Here is a 12,493-nt window from a genome sequence, read left to right on the forward strand (position 1 = left end):
GTGTTTGGTGGTTGAAAGGTTGAGTCAGTACTTTAAAGAAAATTTAGAGCAGCCATTTCTCTTAAGCCCAGAGGATCTTGAAAGATGGAAGTGAGAGAAACATTTGCTTCAAAAGCTTCCCAGGAATGGCCTTGGGATTAGGAACGTGGCTCTCTTTTGATAAAAGAAATAAGTACACAGATAAAAATATTCTCTGTACTTCTTCATCTTTGTGAATGGCAACAGAATCCACAATTCCAACTGTGAAATAGTAATATTTTATATACATGTTCTTTTTTTTATTAAAGATTTTTATTCATTTGACAGAGAGAGAGAGTGCACGCGAGCACAGCAGGGGGAGCGGGAGAGGGAGAAGCAGGCCCCCCCTGAGCAGGGAGCCTGATGCGGGGCTCAATCCCAGGACCCTGGGATCATGACCTGAGCCGAAGGCAGAGGCTTAACCAACTGAGCCGCCCAGGCACCCCAATATACATGTTCTTTAAACACAAGGCATCCTTGTTTAAAAATGTCTGCCCCAGTGATGTCTGTTAACTGAAACCCAGAGAGTTCTTACATTAAGATATCATCTATGATGGCAGATAGTTTTTACAAGTGCAAATACTACTGGATGAGGTCTCAGACTCAGCCACAAAAAGATGTTAGGGAATGTGAATTAGAGAATTCTCTGAGAGAGCAAGAAGAAGGTAGGAGAACAAGGCACAGCAAGGCCTGATTGGCCCTCTAAAGAGGATTGTTCCTTGTCCAAAATGTTCTCAGGTACAAGTGCTAAAAACTGTGCTAGTATGTTGTAAGGAGACCAGGTCTTGTTAACTGGGGCTCCCTTTGTTTCTCTGAGGTCCCTATATGATAGGTCTGAATAGTCAAAAGTTACAAATCAAACTAACAAATTGGTGAATCTACAATACACATTGACAGATGCTACCTTTTTATCTTGGCAAACATACCTTCATAATAACAAAATTTAAAACTGTACATTTTTAAAAGCTAAACCACTAAAATTAATTATTATTGTATATACCTAGTTCTGTCGATGGGTTAATGATGTTTAGGTAAGTAATAAAATAAGGGAAATATAACATTAATTATTACATGTTTAATTCATGAAAGTCTTTTCGTGTCTTCATTTCAGCAAAATCCCTAATATATTCAATATTTCATATAATTTTTGAATGTTTAGTTCCATTGTTTACACTAATCTAAACCAAAATTAAGATTAAAAACCAAATACACAATTATAATTAATAACTATTTTTTAGTAAAAGGATTTTTAAAAACATTTTTATTTATTTATTTATTTATTTATTTATTTGAGAGCGAGAACAAGGGAGTAGGGGGAAGAGCAGAGGGAGAGGGACAAGCAGACTCTGCTTGAGTGTGGCCCCCAATGTGGCACTCAATCTCACGACCCTGAGGTCATGACCTGAACTGAAATCAAGAGTCGGATGCTCAACCGACTGAGCCACCTGGGCACCCCTTAGTAAAAGGTTTTTAACTAAAGCTGAAAATTTTTTAATTTGTAGAAAGCTAATGAAATCTTACCAAGTATTTTTATCAAAATTAAAACTAATAATTTTGGCATTCAATGTTGATTTAGTTGACAATTGAAAGAACTGGTACCATACTGCACCCGTTATGTCTGGGCCTATACATAATCAAATTTAAGAGTTCTATAAATGGTTTAGTTTTGCAAAATTTCCTTCAGATGCCACCTTGCAAACACCATGCTAATTTGTAGTGATTTCCAAAGAAAAGCAAGAAAATGGACCCTCAGCATTATTGGGAAATATTGCAATAGGCGGAAATCTATTGTGTTCCTGATTATCTGACAAGGATTTGAAAAGTGAGCCCTTTTCTCTTACTTTAGCACCTCTGCCATTCTAAGTCTCTTAGAAATCAAAAGAAGATTCTGTTTCCATTGTTAGCAAGGGCATACATCACAAAGCTTCTGAGCGCTGGCTGAGACATGACTGCCTTTAGTTTTGTGGACATCCTTCCAGGGGTTCTGAAATGGTGTCAGGTGTAAAAGCGGATGCTTAGAGGAGTGGGTTGTGTTGGGTTAGCACTGAGCACCAGAGCCTGAGTTCAAGGGATGCCCATATGTTCTTTCATGCATTTTTGTGTATGTATATTTGTGGTATTGGAGTCCTCTAAAACATGAGCCCTGGGGCCCTAGGTGTTCTTCTTCCCCTGGGTCTGAGAATAGTAGTAGGGAGAAAGTATGCACTAAATGTGGGAAATACCAAAGAGAAAAACCCCAAGGAGAGACTGCGAAATAAAAATTTCTTCCATGTATTTTAAGTTTGCTGGGGGATTTGTGATGTAAACACCCGAATCTACCTTCTTTTAAAAATATCTAAGTAACTCCACATTGCTTATGAATAATTCTGCAAATTGATTTTTTTTCCTCCAGTCAATATTGTCTTTCAAAATTTATCCAGGTTGATACATATGGATTAGCCCGAGTTCACTCATTTTAATGATATGTAGTATTCTGTGGTGTGAATGTACTACCATTTATTTACCTATTCTTGTGTTGATGGCCATTTATGTTGTTTTGAATGTTTCAGTATTACAAGTGAATGTTGCCAAATATTCATGTATGCCTCTTTGTGCAAATGTGTGAGTTTCTCTAAGTTATAGCCCAAAAAGGATGTTTAGGTAAAAGGGTATGTGTGTCATCTACTTCCTAGACACTGACAGATTGCACCAATTTACATTCTACCACCACCATATAAGAATTCTCATTTCTCTGTATCCTAGCTAAATCGGGGTAATGTCACACCAATGATAGGTATAAAACTGTATTTTATGCCTGGGTGGTGCAGTCGACTGAGCGACTGACTCTTGGCTTCAGCTCAGGTCCTGAGATTGAGCCCCAAATTAAGCTCTGCACTCAGCATGAGGATTGCTTGAGATTCTTTTTTTTTCTTTTAAAGATTTTATTTATTTATTTGAGAGAGAGAGAGACCCCGTGTGGATAAGTGGGGGAGGGTCAAAGGGAAAGGGGGAAGCAGACTCCCTGCTGAGCAGGGAGCCCAACTTGGGGCTTGATCCCAGGATCATGACCTGAGCCAAAGGCAGGTGCTTAACCAACTGAACCAACCAGGCGCTTGAGATTCTATCTCCTCCTCCCTCTGCCCCTTCCACTTGTGCTCTCTCTCTCTCAAATAAATAATAAATCTTCCAAAAAATATAAAACTGTATTTTATTATTATTTCAATTAGTACTTCCATGATTAATAGTGAGAGTGGTTATTTTTTTCAAATGTTTATTGACCTCTCAATGGTCCCCTTCTATGAAGTGCTTATTTAAATTCTTCATCCATTTTGGAGATATTGTGCTTTCATGAAAATGTAGCTTTTTTTTTTTTTAATTTATTTATTTGACAGAGAGAGGCACAGCGAGAGAGGGAACACAAGCAGGGAGAGCAAGAGAGGGAGAAGCAGGCTTCCTGCAGAGCAGAGAGCCCAATGTGGGGCTCGATCCCAGGACCCTGGGATCATGACCTGAGCCGAAGGCAGACGCTCAATGACTGAGCCACCCAGGCGCCCCTGAAAATGTAGCTTTGATGAATCACTCACAGTTTCTCTTTACCCTTAGGATACTTTGTTTCTCTTTTCAATTTTTAATTTAAAATTTTGACAATACATTTACTTGATTCAAGATTATATGAAAATCACACATGAGAAATCTCACCCCAGTTGAGCCCTCTTAACCCTACTGCCATGCAACCTCTACGTTTTTTCAATTTAACATTTTTTCAATTTAACATTTTGGTGTTTATTTTTTATTTCATTCTTTCTTTTTATATTTTATATTCTATATTCTTATTAATGGTTAATAATGAAATTGTTATTCTTACTGAAAAATAAAATAGACTACCCAGGTTAAGACATGATCATTACCACACCTTTAGAATTCCCTTTTTTGTTCTTCCTAGACTGACTGCATCTTCCTTTATATCCCTGGAGATAACCAGTATCATGGCTTTGCTTTTCCTTATAGTTTACCTCATCTATGACTTTATTCTACCTTCACATTTCATTGATAGTTGGGTTGAGTATGGGATTCAAGGTTGGAAGTCTTTTTCCTTCAGCATTTTTGAAAATACCAATTCATTTTCTTCTAGATTTCAGTGTTGCTAATGAAACAGTACTACTAGTGAAATATCTGTTGTTAATATTGGGAATTTTTCATGATCCTCCAATGTTATCTGCCCTCCACCCCCAGGAGCTTGAAGAATCTTTCCATCCCCAACATTCCTGAATTTCACAATAATGAATCCCTACCAAGGTAGAGTTTCACCTGTTGTGATGGACACTTAGTGGGCCTTTTTAATATGGAAATATATTTCCTTCAGGTTGATCCACTTTGTTGAATTATTTCATGGATGATTTCCTCCCTTCCATTTTTCTCTCTCTTATCTTTCCATGACTTATTATTTAGGTATTGTAATTCTACACCATTTGCCCATTTTTTACTTTTTCACTTCAATTTTCATTTTTTTCCTTCTAATTTCTGGGAGATTACCTCAAGAGACTTGAGTTCTAGACCCAATATTCAAATGAACTACCTGGGTCTTTTCCTAAATCTCAGTTTCATCATGTTTAGAAGGAATAAGCTAAACCATAAGATGTTTAATTGGCCTTCTAGCTCTAATTTGCTATGATTTTCAAGTTGAACCATCAGGTAGGCAGGCACGTCTATCTATTCCCTTTGTGTACAGATGAAGGAATTAAGTCTCAGAAAGTTTAAGATCAGAATTAGAACATATCCTTCTGACTCCTGGTCTAGTCTACCTTCCATTAGGCAATGTCACATAACACAATAATATCAGTCATGAAGGGAAAGTAGTTTGATTAAAATAATAAGTTGCTCTTAAAGTTGTCTTTCTGTACTGCACACATATGCCAATAAACTCTACCTACTCTAATTTTATCTTTCTCTCTACCTGTATCTCTGCCTCTATTCTTAATTTATCTATGATGATAATTCTTATTCAATAAAGTAGTCACAGCAGTAGGTATAATAAACTGCTAACAAATGATAATTAGTTTTCACACTAACAAATTAAATTGACACTCTTAACACTCAACTTTCTCCTTGAATAAAATACATTTTAAGCTTTGGAGGAATTGGACTCTTAAAGTTAGTTTTAATGCTGTGGTCCTGAATCTAAAGTATATCTTTCTCTTAATTATATAATATAGATCTTTTTTTTTTTTTAAAGATTTTATTTGACAGAGAGAGACACAGCGAGAGAGGGAACACAAGCAGGGGGAGTGGGAGAGGGAGAAGCAGGCCTCCCGCCGAGCAGGGAGCCCGATGTGGGACTCGATCCCAGGACCCCGTGATCATGACCTGAGCCGAAGGCAGACGCCCAACGACTGAGCCACCCAGGCGCCCCTAATATAGATCTTTGTTCAAATGTTTTACATCATTATTTTTTTCCTCAACTTAAATGCTGATCTTCACATCTTTCTTTTTCTCCATATTTAAATGATAAAACATAATATATATATAAGACAATGTATAAAATGTATTTTAGTTAAAGTAATAATACTAAAATTCCACATACCTGTCATCCACATTAACATTATAGAATATTATCACTACCTTAGAAGATAATCTGTGGTCCTCCCTGATTTCATCCTTCTGCCTGACCCTCAGGAAAATCCATAATCCTGACTGTATTAGTCAGCTTGGGCTGCTGTAACAAAATGCCAAAGATTGGGTGACTTAAGAGAAATTTATTCTCTCGTAGTTCTGGAGGCCTAGAAGTGCAAGATCAAGGTGGCAGCAGGTTTTGATTCTTCATAGACTTTGCTTCTTGGCTAGCAGATAGTCACTTTCTCACTATATATTCACATAGCCATCTCTCTGTACAAACATGCCTGCTGTCTTTCTCTGTATCTTAATCTTATACTGGACACCAGTCAGATTGGATTAGGTCCCACCCTAATGATCCCATTTTAAGTTAATTACCGCTTTAATGGCCCTGTCCAAATACAGTCACATTCTGAGGTACTGAGGATTAGAGTTTCAACATATGAATTTTGAGTGGACACCATTGAGCCCATCTTTAACACTGAGTTTTGTATCAGTTATACTTGCTATGATGTGAAAGTTTGTGTCCCTCCCCAAATTCATACGTTGAAACTTAATCTCTAAGGTGATGGTATTAGGAGGTGGGACCTCTGAGAGGTGATTAGTAGGTGGGACCTCTGGAAAGTGTATTAGTGCCTTTATAGATGTGGCCCAAGAAAGCTTCCTTGACCCCTTCTACCATGTGAGGATGCATTGGAAAAGTGGAGGCAGACTTTCCCCAGATGCCTCATTTGCCAGTGCTGTGATTGGGACTTCCATCCTCTAAAGCTGTGAGAAATAAATTTCTGCTGTTTATAATGCCCCCGTCTTTGGCATTTTGTTACAGCAGTTCAAACAGATGGGCTGCTTTGGACTCTGCATTGCCTTTGAGTCAACGGGCAAAGAGTGATCATGACTATCAAGGGGGATAATTGGACTACTGTTCCACAGCAGGGCAAGGAAGAGTATGTCTAAAATACAGGCAATCCCAGGGTGCCTGGGTGGCACAGTTGGTTAAGTGGCCAACTCTTGATTTTGGCTCAGGTCATGATCTCAGGGTCATGAGATCAAGCCCTGAGTCAGGCTCTGAGCTCAGCATGGAGTCTGCCTGAGATTCTCTCTGTCCCTCTCCCTCTGCCCCTCCTGCTCATGGTGTCTGTCTGTCTGTCTGTCTCTCTCAAAAAAAATAAAATAAAATCTTAAAAAATATACAGGCAATCCCTTAGGGCCTCTCTTAACATTACCGTGCCTTGTGATTAAGTGAATGGAAAGCTATAACAACCCAATCCAGGGAGGACTGCCAATGGCGTAGACCCCTCGGGAATGAAGGTTTAGGTCACTCCATCAGGTAAAGCTGCATGGTCAGCTGAGGTGCTTGCTGAAGGCAAAGGGAATATGTAATGGGTAGTGGAAGAAGATAGTTATAAATGCCAGCTATGACCACATGATCAGTTATAGAAACAGGGATTATAATTGTCATGAGTATTTCCTGATTTTGTTATGGATCCATATGTGTGTGTGTATATATAAGCAAATATCTTTGTTTTCTTTACTGTCCTATTCCCTTATCATATAACATAAGATGTATCAACTTTGTATCAGTATTTAACTATTGCTAATTTTATATCAGAGTATTTAAGTTGCATGATATCAGGAGAAGAGTAAACATCATTGAAAGAAGTTTACTTCCTCTTATGAGGAAGGGGTTAGGGCATTTTTGGTTTCCCCTGGGGTAGTTGTATTGTGTTCGGGAGAATTATGACCTGGTTATTCTCTTTATTTGCAGATTAAGCATGGTTTAAAGAGATGTGTATGGATGTTAAATTGACAAGGGATGGAACTGTGATGGTTAATTTGTGTGTCCATTTTCCTGGGCTATGGATGCCCACATAGCTGGTCAAACATATTTTCTAGGTGTATCTTTAAGGGTATTTCTTGAAGAAATTAGCATTTGAACTGATGAACTCTCTGAACAAAGCAGATGACCCTTCCCAATGTGAATGGGCATCATCTAATTTGTTAAGGGCCTGAATAGAAGAAAAAGTTAGAGAAAGGGCAGATTCACTCTCTTTCTCTGCTGGAGCTGACACTTCCATCTTCACTTGTCCTTGGACATTGGTACAACTGGTTCTCAGCTTTTTGGACTCTGATGGGGCTGTGATTAGACCATGAGGCCTTTGGTCTTGGACTGGGTTGTGCCACCAGCTTTCCTCATTCTTCAGCTTGTAGATGGCAGATTGTGGGATGCCTCAACTTACATAACCTTGTGAGCCAATTTTTGTAATAAATTTCCTCTCATATAGCTATATATATCATATTGGTTCTGTTTCTCTGGAGAACCCAGACTAATACAATGCCCTTGTTTTACTGTATATACATTTATCACTTGTCTTAATGTAAGCCGCTATAACAAAATGCCATAAACTGGGTGACTTATAAACAGCAGAAATTTATTTCTCACAGTCCCGGAGGCTGGAAGTCTGGGATCAGGGATCCAACATGGTTGGGTTCTGCTAAGAGTTCTCTTCTGGCTTGTACACTGCCAATTTCTTATTGTATATTCACGTGGTGGAGAGACGAGCAAAGGAAGGAAGCTCTCTTGTGACTCCAGTGAAGGCATTAATCCCAGTCATGAGGGCTCCACCCTTATGACTTCTAATCCCATATCTCTCCCAAAGGCTCCACTTCCCAATACCATCACATTGAGGGGTAAGGTATCAACATATGAATGCGGGGGGCACATTCAGTCTAGAGAACCACCTATGTATATCTACATGAACGGTACTTAGTTTTGCCAATTTTTGAACTATTAATGGAACCATGACTGTATTCCACCGAGACTTGCTGTTATTATTCCTTTGAGATACATGATTGATTTCCACTGCAGTTTTAGATTTTATTGCATGAATATACCCCAATTTATGTATTTACTATTAATGACATCTGGTTGTTTCTAGGTTTTTTTTTGGTATTATGAACATTGCTATTAGGAACCTTCTTGGACATGCTTTCTGGTGTATATTTGCAAGAATTTTCCTAAGCTTTTATACAATAGAAGAGAGAACTTCCAGCTTAGGGGATTTGTGTACAGTCAATTCTACTCAAGGTGCCTTTTATTTCTAGGCCCATTTTAATTTATTTTTTCACTCAATGACAGATGCTTCCAGTTGTTTCTCAAGTGACATCCCCCCTTTTTTCCTTTAGGAGAACCTTCATTTTTAGCTGAGTATATTACCACTAAGAATAGAGAATTTATTCTCAGCCCCCTGGCTAACATGAAAGCATGAATGTTGGTCGGGACTTTGTGGAAGGCTGCTTAAAGAATGCAAGTTTCCTGAGGACACCATCGGCTTCCATACCAGCTCTGGATTTCCAAACTGTGGACTTCAACATGAGAGAATAAATCTTGGTGTGTTTAAAAGCACTATCTTGCAGTCTGGGGACTTGTAGTGAAACACAGTTCCTAACTGAACACACTTTCAAATTTAATTTGATAATCTTGTTTCTGATACTTCAGCATGCAAAAAATATTTTAAATTTTCAGTTTGTTATCTCTCAAGTTGGATGATTCAGTGATACCTCTTAGAGAAAAATCTTTATTTTGAAACATCAGTTGTTACCCCAAGGAATAGGAGATCTTTGATAGGAACACTTGTTAGTCCCTAGGAAACGATAGCGGTTTTCCATCTAGCAGGAAGTCTCTGCCTTTAACAAGCCTTTCCGTGCAAAGGATTACAGAGGACGATGTAATTATTACCTAAGAAGTTATGATTAATCTCGCTGCACATTTTTCCCGTCTCCCTTCATAATTAACCACTAGTGCTATTTTTTTATCATTTTATGGTTCTGAAATATGACTCATAAGCAATATATTATTAGATTTACTTGTTTGGAGTCCATAAAATGGTAGGTTACTGTATTTTGTCTTTGGGGATCTGCTTTTTTCTCTCAAAATTAGGTTTCCAAGATTCATCCATGATTTAATGGGTCATTAAAGGCATGAATTAAGGTATAATTAGCTGTCATAATAGACAAACCCTGAAATCTCAATATTATAGCACAGGATAAGATGTGCTCAATATTATAACACAATAGTTCATTTCTCGCCTTCAGAAAGTCTAAAAAGCACATGCTTTAATAGTGGATGGCTCTCATCTAAGTGGTGAATCAGGAGCTTAGAATTCCTTCATCTTATCCTGTGCTATCCTCCACATATGGCTTCCTAGGTCACCATACTTATCTTCCTCCAAGCTGTTGAGGGAGGAAAAACATGCAGGACATTTCTGTAGATTATGACCGGAAATGAGACACATCACTTCCTCTCATGTTCCATTTGGGAAAGCTTAGTCGTATGGTGTGGCAGCCATGGAGATGTGCTTTTCATATCTCCCTCCAGCACAGAAGCTGCTGGAAGGAATTCAGTGAGCTGATGTCTTCCAGCTGCAGCACCTTTATTATCTATCCCAACATTTGAGCTAAGCCCATCTTCCCAGGCAGTTCCCAGCCAGTGACTCAGCACAGCAAGTGTACAAGGACCTGGACATTGCTGCCCCGTGCAGAATTTATCTATGGGCAATCTTTGTGCTGGAACTTCACATTGGGCTGCCCAAAACTTTCTCAAGGCTGCACTGCAGTCTGATATTCTTTTTATGCTCAATCCTGTCTTCCCCCCTCCTTTCTCATTGGTCTGATCTGTGTCATGATTTGAAGGCTTTCCCTACCTACTCTTGCTCTGTCTGCCATTTCTTGTTCACAGGGCTCACCCTCAATAAAACTCTTGTATGCCTAATTCCACCATTGTGTTGTCTTCTCAGAGGATTCCAAATGATACCCATGATCACACATAAACATAAGTGAGGCTGGAAAATGTAGTCGAGCTGTATGACCAGAAAGAAGAGGAAAGAGGTGCAATGATCAGCTAATCAGTACGTGCCATAATTTACCTGTCATTTTTATTGATATATGATAATCCTTTTATAAATATGCCACAATCTATTTTATTCATTTTCCTATAAATGGACAATTGGGTTTTTCTGAGTTTTGGGTTTTTTTTTTTTTGTTTTTTTTTTTTTTTACAATTACAAGTATTGCTGCCATGAAGAATCTTACATGTATTCTGGAGCATAGTTTTGAGAGTTTCCTTTAGTCATAGGTACTTACAGGTAGGATTGTTAAAATGTAAGATGTACCCATGTTCAACTTTGTAAGATGATGCCCAGTTATTTTCCAAGAAGTTGTATCAATTTATATGCATGGTAGCAATGTATAAGGGTTCCCTTTGATCTACCTTCCCTTCTTCATTAGCTTGTTACACTCTTAATTTTTGCCATTATTCCAAAAAATAAGATAACTTTGGAAATATGTAACAGTTTTCCTCTGTCCTCCATATGTTCTAGGATCTGGTACAGAAGCTTTATAAACATTTGTCCCAGTGGGGCACCTGGGTGGCTCCATCAGTTAAGTGTCTGACTCTTGATTTCGGCTCAGGTCATGATCCCAGGGTTGTGAGATCGAGCCCTGTATTACGCTCTGCACTGGGCATGGAGCATGCTTAAGAGTCTCTCCCTCTCCCTCTGCCCCCCCAACCGCACATGTGTGAGATCTCTCTCTCAAAAAAAGAAAAATTGTCCTAGTATAGCTAGCCCCTCTCTCTTAGCTCATTCTTAACATTCATCCCACTCATGTCTGTCTATGGTAGTTTTTTTTTTCATTGCTACCATTCATCATTTTTTGCTTCCACGTCAAGCATTCTTTGCTTTGTCTGTCTCTTTTAATACTCCCTAATTCTTTCATTATTAAAAACAAGATTTCATCTGACATTTTCTTTTGATTAAGATTAATCTCAAAACTCTCTTATTTAAAGAGAATTAAGGTCACATTAAATAAATAGAGGAAACTGGAGAAAAGGGAGCCACATAATGCACATAAACCAGCAAAACTCCATGGTTCTCCCGTTCTCATACCCAACTCTCTGAATATATACATATATAAATAGACACACACGAGTGTGTATATGATGCATGTGTCTATATATGATTGGGTAAATATATACATGTGTGTGTATATACTTGCATATGTTATACACACAATACTATAACATTGATAAATACATATGCCTTATTTATTTGTGTATTATGTTTATGAATGCTACATATATATGTGAGATAGGTAGATAGATTGATTCAAGGTACCTAACACAATGAAAAGTTATATGCCAAACATGTTGGCGTGTTGGACAACCTAGAAGAAATGGATTAATTCCCAGAAATCAACAACCTACTAATACTGAATCATGAAGAAATCGAAAATCTGAACAGACCAACTACTTGTATGGAGATTGAATCAGTAACCAAAATCTCACAAGAAAGTAAAGTCCAGGATCAGATGGCCTCACTGTTGAATTCTACCAATTATTTAAAGAAGAATTAATACCAGTCCTTCTCAAACTTTTTCAAAAAATGGAAGAGAAAGGAACAATCCAAACTCCTTTTATGAATCCAGAATTACTTTGATGCCAAAGACTGACAAGAATACTACCAGAAAAGGAAATTACAGGCCAATGACCCTGATGAGCATAGATGTAAAAATTCTCAAAAAAATATTAGCAACCCAAATTCAACACTATATTTAAAAGATCATACACCATTATCAAGTGGGATTTATTCCAGGGATACAAGGTTGGTTCAACATACACAAATCCATAAATGTGAGGCATATCAGGAAGGATAAAAATCATCTAATTATTGCACTTGATGCAGAAAAAGCATTTGACAAAATTCAACATCCTTTCATGATAAAAACTCTCAATAAATTTAGAAGAAATGTATTTTGTACAACAAAATAAAGGCCACATATGAAAAGACAACAGCTAACATCATACTCAGTGGTAAAAATCTGAATCTTCCTC

This window comes from Halichoerus grypus, chromosome X (assembly GCF_964656455.1).
Source record: "Halichoerus grypus chromosome X, mHalGry1.hap1.1, whole genome shotgun sequence".
Classification (NCBI taxonomy): Eukaryota; Metazoa; Chordata; class Mammalia; order Carnivora; family Phocidae; genus Halichoerus; species Halichoerus grypus.